The sequence below is a fragment of the Dipteris shenzhenensis genome, chromosome 7 (assembly GCF_047967505.1).
Source record: "Dipteris shenzhenensis isolate YYH24624 ecotype China chromosome 7, Dip_SZ_1.0, whole genome shotgun sequence".
NCBI classification, from domain to species: domain Eukaryota; kingdom Viridiplantae; phylum Streptophyta; class Polypodiopsida; order Gleicheniales; family Dipteridaceae; genus Dipteris; species Dipteris shenzhenensis.
Window position 1 is genome coordinate 47,010,825 of NC_141602.1, and position 13,006 is coordinate 47,023,830.

At 40.5% G+C, this 13,006-nt stretch overlaps 1 pseudogene; it reads right to left on the reverse strand.

The window, feature by feature from the left end:
• The window catches only part of LOC147900428 (uncharacterized), a 69,480-nt pseudogene extending 57,738 nt beyond the window's left edge, over positions 1 to 11,742 (reverse strand).
• Between the last annotated feature and the right edge of the window lie 1,264 nt (positions 11,743 to 13,006).

The following is a 13,006-nucleotide window of genomic DNA, read 5'->3' on the forward strand; positions in this document are numbered from 1 at the left end:
GGTACTTTCAAATTCGCATTCAGGAGCAAGATCAAAAGAAGACATCATTTGTCACACCTTGGGGAGTTTTGCTTATAGAGTCATGCCTTTCGGGTTGACAATGCTACATTTCAAAGGTTCATGAGTCGAGTCCTTGAGCCTTACTTGGGAAAGTTCATAAGGGTGTTTTTGGATGTTATTCTTGGCGTATAGATCACATGGAGAAGTTAAAGATGTCCTTAGCTAGGATTGATGAAGCAAAAGGGTATCTAAATCCTAGCAAGTGTCATTTGGCTTTAAAAAAAGTAGTCTTGTTGGGGCATATTGTGCCTGAAAAAGGCTTGCAAATGGACCTTGAGAAGGTTCAAGCAATCATGGCATTGCCAAGTCATGAGAGTGTCACTGGTATTCGTAGAATTCTAGGAAAGAGCAAGTATTATCAATTCTTTTGTGATTATTTCACAGAGATAGTGCATCCCATGAACTTATTGACAAGAAAAGGAGTTCCTTTCCAATGGGATGTGGAGCAACAGGAGTCTTGTCAGCAACTTAAGGAGGCCATGAGTAAGGGCCCAATATTGAAGCCCCCTGATGGTCTCAAGACTTTTATGTAAATCCAAGTGCATCTTTGCATTCAGTTGGTATTGTATTGCTACAAAAAGGAGAGGTAGGTAGAATGCAACCCATCTATTATGCCAGCCGACAACTTACAGAGATGGAAACAAGGTATGAAGAAATGGAGCAGCAAGCTCTCTCTTTGGTGTTTTCAGTCAGAAAATTTTGCTCCTATTTATTACCTCGACCATTTTTCTTCCTTACCTCTCAGTCTGTATTAGCATATCTAGTTCGCAAGCCTAATCCTGGGGGGACATTTGCAAAATGGTTGCCAGAGCTTCAAGAGTTCTCTTTCTCTTTTGTCAATGAAAATACCACTAGGTCCACTATAATGGTAGATTCGCTCACAGGACGGGAGGATCTAGGAGAAGAAAAGAAATGTAAGGAGAACATTAAAGATGGAAGGGATACACCACCAATAGCTTTTGTTTTGTATTTTGATGGGGCTTTTAGTCCTTCACACCAACAAGGAGCCGGGGGGATAGTCTTGATGAATTTTGAAGGTCAAGATGTGTGGGCAAGAGGACAAGAGCTTCCAGGTATCACAACTAACAATGCAACTGAGTATAATGCTTTGATTCTTGGTTTGGAGGGTTGTCTTCAAAGTCAAGTTAAAGAATTGGAAATAGGAGGAGATTCTCAACTTATATATAAAGCAAATGCAAGGGCATTACAAGACAAGAAGTCCTCATTTGAAGGAGCTTAATCAAAAGGCTATGGCACTATGTAGTCAGTTTGAGTTTTGCAAGTTTGTTCATATAAATAGAAAAGAAAATCAAAGGGCAGATGAGTTAGCTACTCAAGCGATTCTAGTTCAAGACCGGGGGGTGGTTTCTTTGGTAGACACTAGATGGCAAGAATTGCAAGATGTTCAGCAATATGTGGAAGAAGGCATGTTTCCTCGAGGGTTAACTCCACAACAAAAGCAGAGATTGGTAAGGAAGGCTTGTCCCTATACTATTGTTGATGACATTCTTTATAAATTAGGAAAAGATAAGGTGCTCCATCAGGTGTTCCATCCCATGGACTAGGAGAATCCTAGAAATGTGTCATGAATGCTCCGGTCATTTTGCTTCAGCAAGCACAGCTAGGAGAATTCTTAATGCAGGTTACTTTTGGCCACACCTCCATAAGGATGTATATGAATGGTGTCAAAGTTATATAATATGCCAAATTTTTGGAAGGGGACAATTGATTCCTCGGCCCTTAAAGCCTATTCCAGCATATGGACCATTTGAGAGGTGGAGGTTCGACTTTGTGGGACCACTCCCTCGCTCATATCAGGGAAAGCATTATTTATTGGTGGCCACAGATTATGGGACTCAGTGGGCAGAGGCCAAGGCACGATGATACCTGGGCGCACCAATGAGTATCACCTTAAATTCTTCTATGCTCGACCACCTTGAGGGCCAGCAGACCCTCTCTATTACTAGAGAGGATCATCTGCTGGGGGAGAGAAAGATGTGACGCCAAAATTTGATATTTTTTATTTGGCATTGGTATTGTTTTTCTCTATGTTTGATAAGAGTTTCAGTATCAAGTAGAGGCTCTCACTTATTTCTATTTTCTAAGATATTGTATGGGATTGAGAGGATGAGTGGAATGGATCATTGTAAATACCATGTGTATGAATGATAAATACCTTGGTATGGGGTGAGACTTATTTGTGTATGAGGTATTATGGTGTTTTTAGAAAATAGGAAGAGTGAGTCATCTAAAGAGGTGGGCTCATGTCCATGTGTTCCAATAATATAAGAGAGATCACATGCCAAGTGTGTGGAAGGCATGTGGAGGAGTGTGGAGTCAAGATAAATTCTTCTAGAATTCTCATGTGGAATAAGGAGGATGTGGACATATGGAAAAGAGAGGGTCCCTATGGGCTCCATGTGGGGAGACTCTTGGCTTTCTCAATATTTGAAGAGTCTTGAGCATCTTTTGATGGGACACATGGCAAGATTAGCCAAAAAGGACATGGAAGGTGAGATACGGGCTTATGTGATTGATGGGGAAAGGAATCTACAGGCAGCAATTGTAAATGGGTGAAGGAGGGTGAAAAAATCTTTATAAAAGGAGCCCTCCTCTCCCTTGTTCATCATCTCTTCCACCATTAGGCCTCATGTTGCTATAGCTCTAGTGTGTTTGTAGTATTTTGAGTTACATTGGAGTGGAGTCTCACTCTATTAGTAATGAAGGTCACTTCAGGTTATCTCTCTTGAGTGTCTCTTCCCTTTTTCCATTGTTTTCTCTTCCAAAGTGCTCAAAAGTATTGTCTATTTGGCCGCTCATTGTGCATACATGGTTTATCTATTTCCCAAGCCACAAAGGGAGCTCTTCCTTCCCTCTTAGGCGACCTCTATGGGACTTGGATCATTGATGAAGTCTAAGCATGGAGAGTGTTTTGAGCTAATTGTAAAGGTATCTATGAAGGAGGTGCAATGTTTCCGTGGAACCTACCCATCCGACCCAATCAGCCCCTTCAAACTCCATATATATAATTTCATGTCATGTTAAGCCGCAAGTAGGAAAAACTCAGACTTGTTTAGGGGGTATTAGGACCTCAAAATTACAAGTAGAAAGAACTCATGCCAGAATGAATGTAAAACATGTAGATTAAATACAAAGTTCATACATGATTTGTCCTTATGTTGATGAATAGAATAGCTTTCATGGAACTTATATTGACCTATCAAAACTACATCATGTGAATTACAAAATACATAATCTTTGAAATACAAGACAAGGAATAATAATCCTACACTTTTGTACATGAGAACTATGTATCTAGTTCAAAATAGCTAGAAATATCAAACTCATCAATCATTACTTATCATTGAAAATATAACTATACTATGTGACACTATAATCATAATATTTGAATATGAGATCTGATACCAAATTAGTATGAGAAACCAAGATGTACACCTAATAGATAGTGACTCTCCATATCTGAGAACCTCGAAAAATAAGGAACAATCACAAGGAACGCCAAGCACACTTGTACAAATGTGAGGAAGACAAAAAGCGAGTACAAATATTCATGAGCACTGCCTTAGGTTCAGCTAAATGCAAATGATCGTGAAGAGGAATGGATGATTACTTTGTAGCACTTGCAATGGAACCATGTGGAAAGCTTGAGTGCTATAATGCAATTGCTTGCAAATGCAAAGCGATGTGCAAACTATGTGTGTGATCATACTTGTGGAGATTTGTGAGTGAAAAAAAGAGAGTTCACATGATGTGCTAGATAGCATTATCTTTATTATTTCAAAATTTTAAGCTTTTATGGAGCATTGGAGTATATCAATAGAGGAGGATAATGCTAATGAGTTGAGTGGAGGGAGGGTAGAGAGAGAGAGAGAGAGAGAGAGAGAGAGAGAGAGAGAGAGAGAGAGGAACTCAATAGTATGTGTTTTGTGGAGATTGGCTCTGATGCCATTCTCCTAAATCATACATGCACGATGGCACTTGTGCCATTCTCTATAATTTCACATATATTCCATTCTTTATAATCTCACATATATGTCCATGTGGGCTGTTAGAAACTAGCACTATTACTAGTATCCATAGGTGTCTGAAATAGCTAGCACAAATGGAGATAAGCACTAGTTCCATTCTCCATAAACCCACATGTACAATGGCAGTGGTTCAAATGTTCATTTGGTTTGTGAAGAATTGAACTGGTGCCATTCTCCTAAACCCACATGGAGAATGGCCCCAGTGGCATTGTACATCAAAGATTATGGAGGTTAGCACTGGGCACCGGTGCCAATCTCCATAATCCCTGATGTACAATGGCACTAGTGCCATTCTCCATGGTGCCAATCTCCATAATCCTTGATGTACAATGGCATTGGTGCCAATATCCATAATCCATGATGTACAATGGCACTAGTGCCATTCTCCGTGTGGGTTTAGGAGTATGGCAGTAGTTCCAATCTCCATAATCCCTAAAGTGCAATGGCACTGGTGCCATTCTCCGTCTGGGTTTAGGAGAATGGCATCAGTGCCATTCTTCACAAACCACATGAGGTGTTGGGATGAAGGGCTCATATGTGACCATCATTTGTATAGGTGTTAGGTGTGATTGAGTAGGCGGACGATGATGTTGTACATGTGATCTAAGCAGTGAGGTATAAACATGACCAAATTCATTTATAAGTATATCATTTGCAAGTATGGTTGTCTAATTGATTTATTAGTGACCACGGAATGCATTTTATGAATGAAGTTTTTACCTATTTGATGATGGAGTTCATGGTCATACAATGGGTGCAGGCAACCACTTCTTATCCTTGGTGCACCAAACAAGCTAAGACAACCAACAAGGTGCTCAATTCTATTCTCACAGCACACATTGTTGAGATTGGGATACCTGGTTGCACTCTACATTATGGGCATATTGTATAAAGCTTACATGGTGACTACGAACTTGACTCAAACTTGGATGGCATTGGGTCTACAAATTTTTGTTCCTTTGGAGTTCCTTATTCTAATTAGTCTTTGAGTTGCTACTAAAAGCATCATCTCAAAAAAACCAAAAGCTATCAATAAGTGCCTATAGCAACTCATAGAGCTCTATGAACTATGAATCAAAGCAGCCTAGTCACAACAAGTCATTCAATGATGTAGGAAATCTTGGCATGATAGGACAATCGTTTCAAAGAACTTGAGTAAGGGAATGGTGAGGGAAATTGGAGAGTGGAGAGCCAAGAGTCAAGCAAAATTGAGAGTAGCAAGGCTCAGACTTGTTTAGGGGATATTAGGACTTCAAAATTGCAAGTAGGAAAAACTCAGACTTGTTTAGGGGATATTAGGGGGTATTAAGGCTTCAAAATTACAAGTAGAAAGAACGCATGTCAGAATGAATGTAAAACATGTAGATCAAATACAAAGTTCATACATGATTTGTCCTTACGTTGATGAATAGAATAGCTTTCATGGAACTTATATTGACCTATCAAAACTACATCATGTCAATTACAAAATATATAATCTTTGAAATACAAGACAAGGAATAATAATCCTACACTTTTGTAAACAAGAACTATGTATCTAGTTCAAAATAGCTAGAAATATCAAAATTACTTATCATTGAAAAAATAACTCTACTATGTGACGTTATAATCATAATATTTGAATATGATATCTGATACCAAATAATCTATCTAGATAGATATATGGATATCTATTATGTCCCGAATTTGACTTGCCGGAAGGAAGTGCTACGATACGATCGGAGAAACTAAGATGTACACCTAACAGGTAGTGACTCTCCATATCAGAGAACCTCGAAAAATAAGGAACAATCACAAGAAATGCCAAGCACACTTGTACAAATGGGAGGAAGACAAAAAACGAGTACAAATATTCATGAGCATTGCCTTAGGTTCTGCTAAATGCAAATGATCGTGAAGAGGAATGGATGATTACTTTGCAACACTAGCAATGGAACCATGTTGAAAGCTTGAGTGCTATAATGCTACTGCTTGCAAATGCAATGCGATGTGCAAACTCTATGTGTGTGCATACGTGTGGAGATCTGTGAGTGAAAAAAAGAGAGTTCACATGATGTGCTAGGTAGCATTATCTTCATTATTTCAAATTTTTAAGCTTTTATGGAGCATTGGAGTATATCAATAGAAGAGGATAATGCTAATGAGTTGAGTGGAGGCAGGGTAGAAAGAGAGAGAGAGAGAGAGAGAGAGAGAGAGAGAGAGAGAGAATTGGTTGGGGGAAGGGGAGAGAGGGGGAGAGGGGGAGGCGAGAGAGACTAGAATAGGCATGAGGTGTCCCAAAATGTATCGGGAGGACACTTTTTTGAAAGCTCTAAGTAGAGGGCGGCCTTGGCAAGGTAGTGCTAAAAAGAGTGCCAAAAAAATGCCAAAATTCCATATTTTTCTCTTTAACAACCGAACGATTACTAAGATCCTTATGTCGCACCAAGGGAAAACCATCCAAAATATGCTTTTCCATTTGAAAAACAAAATAGCCATCCTTATTTCCTCCTTAATATGTAGAATTTGAGAATGAATAGTTTTTAATAAATTGGAGGGAAATTGTTTCTCTTTGTGGCACTCAAGTAATGAAAAAATAATAGAATTTTAAAGTACTTGTGTCGATTGAGTTGCAATATCATTCATTCTTCAACATCAAATTAAAGATTTTCATTCCTTTCCTAGGACTTTAACTTCATAGTTCTCTTTACATTATAATTTTTGTTATTGTGTTTAAATTGTGTCAGGCCATGATATATTAAAGATAAGGGGGACTTTTTTATCATTAAAACATTCATGATTTAGCCATGTAATCTTAAAGAAATGATAATTTACAAAGATCAAAACATATTTAAAATTTTGGATATATATTTTTTTAATAGATTTATAATAAGAAAATGACAATTTTCCCAATTAAATTATAGTTTTTATATTTTTTTTTAAATGAAACATAAATCTATTATTTCATTTTGTCAATTCATCAATCCTACTCTTAATATCAATTAGTCTAAGATTTCGTTCTTGGATTAATTCGTTCGTAAGTATTGATTTGCTTCACCAATCTTCGCACATAAAGATGTGAAAGCTAAGACGTTGTTGTAAGCACATATTGAACTTCAAAATTGATGACTTATTGCATCATTGTTGCTCAAGAGACTCCATAAAATGTTTGGAGGTCTTCTTACTTTAGATAAGATTACTCTACCATGAAAATAACAAAATATTCCATATGAAGAGTCCTTTTTTTTTTCCCTGATTCAATTCACCTTTCCACAACATTGCGTTTGAGAGTCTTTCACTGGATTTCAACAGCTCACCAATTTCCTCTCAGCAAAAGACATCATCCAGCAGCATGCCAAGTTGGAGCATCCCAACAGTGCCTAGGGATGCAGATACTCCTTATAGAAAAAAAAATGGTACTATGTCAGTGACAGAGTCAGGCCAGCTTATATGGAGTCAATGAATGTCATGAAGAAGAGGCTTTTAACTTTTCAGGATTATTAACAGACTACAATGGTGTGTTTGGGCATCAACAAGGGGGTTTTTCCTCTCTCTTTGTGGAAGACAGAGGTCAATCCGTGTCCAGGGAAACCTCAGCAAAGGACCTTGCCAAATGTTGGTATGGGGAACTTAAGGCCTCTTATCCTAATTCACAAGCGCACCAATGCATGCGATATAACAAGAGAATTCCCAATTGTGGAGTTGAACTGCTCATTTCCTAATCCCATAGCAACTGGTGGTAGCAACCAGGAACTTGCAAATGCTGAGAATGTGCTGACTGCGGCAGGGCTTTCAAACCAGAATTTACCCATAAATCCACTTTATTATGATGTTAGGGAAAAGCTCTCACAATTTTCAAAGGAGTTACAAGCCACAGCACAGACATCACGTGCTAAGTTTGATGACATTGATGCAAGAATACATAATAAACGTCTCTTTGCAATTTTTGATCCAGTTTCACATCAGCTAGCTCAACAGAGTCACCCCGTGTCCATGTCTGGTTCTAAAGAGCCTAATTCCATAAAGATACCAGTCCATGGTACTTACAAAATATATTACAGAAGGCAGTGCAATTCATACTTAAAAGCTTACCTTCCTACAAGGAGTTATATATAAGATCCATATATGTTGAATGCAGCCTGGATGTTTTCCTCCAAGATTACCAGGGTGGATGCAAGCAGCAATAAAAAATCAAATGGTTGTTTTCCTAGCGCCAATGAGAATGCTATGGCACAGTGTAAATCAGTCTAAGATATTAACAACGCCATCCACTACGACCAGGAAACCCATTATTGCAATCAGACACATTTCGACCACGAAGCTCTTTATTTGTGAACATGAGTTCATATTCATCTTTTGGCACCAAATACCTGAGTTGGCAACATGATAAACTCAAGGGGCAGTCATATTTCATAACTGGCACAAGCATTTGTTCTCAGTGTGGGTATCCTGTCTCCAATTCCAGTCCTTGTAACAGTCCAAGGTGAAGGGGATATTCATGGGCTGTGCAACAGGACAATGCGACTGATGGCAGTCACTGATGTGGCCGATTGTTAGCTAATTCAAATTTGAATTACTCCATTTCAGCGAATGCCAAAACACTCTCATCATGGCTATCACTCTGTCAGATGCAAGACCAAATGAAAGGAAACAGCAACCAACATACATAATCATTATTGATGATGAAGATGATCCGAAGGTTTCCTCTGAAAGACCGCTGAACTACGAATTCAAATATTGAGCTGGTCAATATCCTCGAGCATCATCTACTATTGCTCTACATCACGCACACATGGGCAGCTCCTCGTGGCTTCAAATCCTTCCTCTAACTTCTACAGCGCACCCAGGCCTATGGGTATCATGATTACTATCGCTGCTATGTTCAGAAGCTCACAACTGCATTCCCCAGTAGAATCCAACTATTGAAAACAAGGATCCATTCTCTTCCCTCCCAAAGCTGATATCACTTTTACTGCCAGCCTTTTGTGTAGTCCATAATACTCCACCACAACTGTAAGACTGAAGGATTCAATCATAAGGAAAATAATGTCCTTCATGTATCCAAGAATGGAAGAAGAATGCTGTGATTGTCATTTGAACTCCCTCGGTCATCGGCGAAATGAAAATTTAACTCAAGACTTCAAGCCTGTGACTATCTGTTAATACCATCCATGTCTTCGATGATTCTCACTAATTTCCACAGTAGGGATACATAAAATCTGAAGCATCCAGCGACAAAAAAGTTTATAGTCCCCACAAAATTTTCATTTTTTTCACAGTTTTTTATCCGCAGCAATCGTACGGTCTCAGTGGCAACCTGAGACCGGTAGCTGCTCGGCCAAGGGAAGGGATTGAGAAGCTCGACATGGGCTATAGTTTTAGGACTATGAGTAAAAAAAGTTGGAAGCTGCAGCACCAAGAAGAAGAGAGTAGCTAGTGAGTAAAAGACAATTGAATGAGGGAATTTGATAGATCCATCAGTGGCCAAGGAGAGAACCAACCACTAATAGCTGCAAATGGGAAGATCAAGCAAGGAATTCAGAGATGATGGAGAGGTGTAGAGCAGCTAAGTGATCAGCATCCTCTGGTTTGCAAGCAGCTTGCAAGGGATTGTTATAATGTGGTTGTGGAGCAGATATCAACGATTTTTTTGAGGGTATTCATTGATTTCAGTGAAGATCAAAGAAGACAAAGTGGTGACATGCATGATTTTGGATATGTGCATCCCCTCGTGTAAACCCTTGTAGTTGAGGAGCGATTGCAAGAAGAGAGTAGACGCCTCCAAAAAGGTGTTTGGCTCATCAAAGCTCAAGGCCAAACCATCTGGTAAAACAATCCCATGGACCTTCTTGCACAAAATCTGCACAGAGCTCCTTCCGTCCAGAGAGATCCACCTCAGGAGTGGTATCCTTTGTCATCCGAATCTATGGGGTCCAATCTGGAAAGTGCATCCAACCTCCAGCCTACAGGCTTCTCACAATTAAGTCACCCGAGACCTGGCCTCTGCAAGCGTGGAAACTCCCAATGCAGAAGAGCACATCAATAGTTGCAGATACTGCTTCAGTAGAAACAGGTCTTACTCAACAGAACGATGCCAGCATCTTTGGTGATCCATTCGGGGAGAATCTTGTCACAGACCTGGGTGTCGACTCTCCATGCAGACTTGTAAGAAGACAAATCTTTCAATTATACTTACCTATCCATCCAGCTCGCATTTAACATCATCTTCGCCTGCTTGCTGATGTGCTAGAAAGATCTCCGACTACATCCTCAAATTAGTGGTTCAAGTGTGGTGCTACGCGATAGATTCGTGATGACCATCCTAGCATCCGTGCTCTACGTATTCCTCTTGCCTCTCACATAACTTTCTTTCAGTCAATATCAGGAACCTTCCACACAATATGTCACAAAATTTGTCATTTCGATCGATATGCCACAAGGTTTGTCATTTCGATCGATCTCAGTCCGTGATGCAAAACCACACCCTTTGTTGCGTCTGTTAGTATACATTGCATCTTGTAAGACGTGAAGCTCTGTCTTCCATTCCGCTTGATCTTGTCCTATTCTCGACACCTTTCCTTCCGACTTTAATCCCCTCGCTTTCACACTTCCAACGGAGAGGAATTATCCCCAAAAACAAACCGTGCTTGGAAGCGTGCACAATAATGCGAACAGTAAAGCCATATGACTGAAAAAACAAGAGAATCAAAGACACCGAGAAGAGTTGAGAAGAATACCCGGATGTCTACCAAGTGGGTATCATTGATCCAACCGCTTTCAATCTGCCTAACTGATTAGTGTCGTTAATACATAGATAGATATATAGATACTGTTAACGGGATTTATAACTATTGGTGTGGGCGCAAGCAAGCCGTCGTGGAAACCCACTTCTAGATCCACTGCAGGGCGTCTTGAGGTCTTTGTCGGGATAGAAGGCCGCCCGAAACCGGAGTCTCCTAAGCTCGATGAATGTTCCCTGTTTCCTGTAAGGCCGGCCGTCTTTGGAGGTTGCATGCTTCATGCAGGCAGTAAATCGTCTCAAACCTTGTATCTTGCCCAGCTCTTCTGCGTGTTTCATTCGTCCACGCGCTTCCTTGATTTGCTTTGCTCGATTTCTCATGGCGCCTAACTTCACTCGTACATCCTTTCATCTTGTCGCTCCCGTCCTTCTCCTCCTAGTGCTGAGTGCTCCACCACCAGCATCTGCTCGTTCCCATCCGCGAGAGCCTGAGAAGACATCCAAACTCGAGTATTACGTGCACGCCTTGGTGGGCGATGCCAGCCTGGCCATGATCCTCCGTCCCCTCAACCCCAACCGCACCCACTCCTTCGGGGCAGCCGAGCTCTTCGCTTTCAATGTCACCAGCCACCCCGACCCGTTCTCCAAGCGCTTGGGCTTCGTTCGGGGATACTCCATTCAAGCCGCCTTCCCATGATGGTCGGAGTGGAGGTGGAGACGCTTTCCTATTCAGCTGCAGGGCATGACCAGCGGAGCGGCCCCACGAATGAGATCTCGGTGGTGGGCGGAACTGGGGATTTCCGGGGGGTACGAGGGTACGCCATCGTCTCCACTGTGAACCACACTGGACTACTCAATCTCTACCACCACAGTCTCCATTTCCTGTAGATCAGACGGATGTGGATGTTCTGCCATCGCTGCCTTCGCAATTTGCGGACCAGTGGGTTGAACCAGGGAAAAAAATAAACAGGGGGAGCTTCAAATTCTTTCTCTTATTTAGGCCTTCTTATGACTTATCAATACCCCGTAAAAGGCAGTTTTGCTCAAATAAGACGGTGATGCACTGTGAAGGTTTTGGATGCCTGTGGAAGTAGTAGTGGTGCAGGGAGTCAAGAAGACGCATCGTCCATGCCCTTCAAGCCCTTATATTGTGCAGTTTTGGACTTAGAAGAATGTCTATCAGAGCGTCATTGTATTGCATTGTACCGAGAAGAATGTCAATCTAAGTGTCATTGTATTGTAGGTAGAAGAACGTCTATCAAAGTATTACGAGCGATGGCTTCAAGCAACTTTTTCACATTATGAAATTATGCATGAGACTCATAGCTACGAACCTATATCCACGCTATAGAGATTGATTTGCTATGTCAAGATTTAAGTGTCCTACATAGACAAGAAAGTGGATAAACAATAATTACATTGCTTTCCTCCAACTCCCTAAACTTTTGTCTCATCTAAGCTATCAAGATTGGTTGACTTTGGACTCAAGCCTTCGTAGGAGCATTCCTAAACACTTGGAAATGAGCACAAAGACTATATTCTATAAACAATACTTATTTGATAAATTTATTCAACATTGTTATAATATCCTCACACACCTTTAAGGGTAATTTGGTAGAGTGGGCTCTCTCTTATTCTTGTAGTGCCTTACAACAAGTGCATCTCCTTAGGCACTTACCTATAAACAAGTAGTTATACAAAGCAATATAGGGTTTTTAAGAAAGGTCTAGCCTTTTTTTGCACCATATTTGAAAGCATATGTGAGATGCTCTATGATAATTAACTACTAGACCACACCGTATGTTGCATGTACTCATATTAGCAACACCCTATGTCATGTTAGTGCTTCGTTTCAACACAGCTCTATGTGAGGGCTTCCCACCTACATCTAGTCCACAAACGATCTATCTCCTACTTAAAGGTGGGTGATCCATGTAGTCCGCCAACTACATGACGGTCCCATTCTAACCTTTTTTTAGCATTCTATTTGAAAGCATATGTGCGATTCTCTATGATACTTAACTACTAGACCACACCGTATGTTGCATGTACTCATATTAGCAACACCCTATGCCATGTTAGTCCTTAGTTTGAACAAATCTCTATGTGAGGGCTTCCCACCTACATACAGTCCACAAACGCTCTCTCTCCTACTTAAAGGTAGGTGATCTATGTAGTC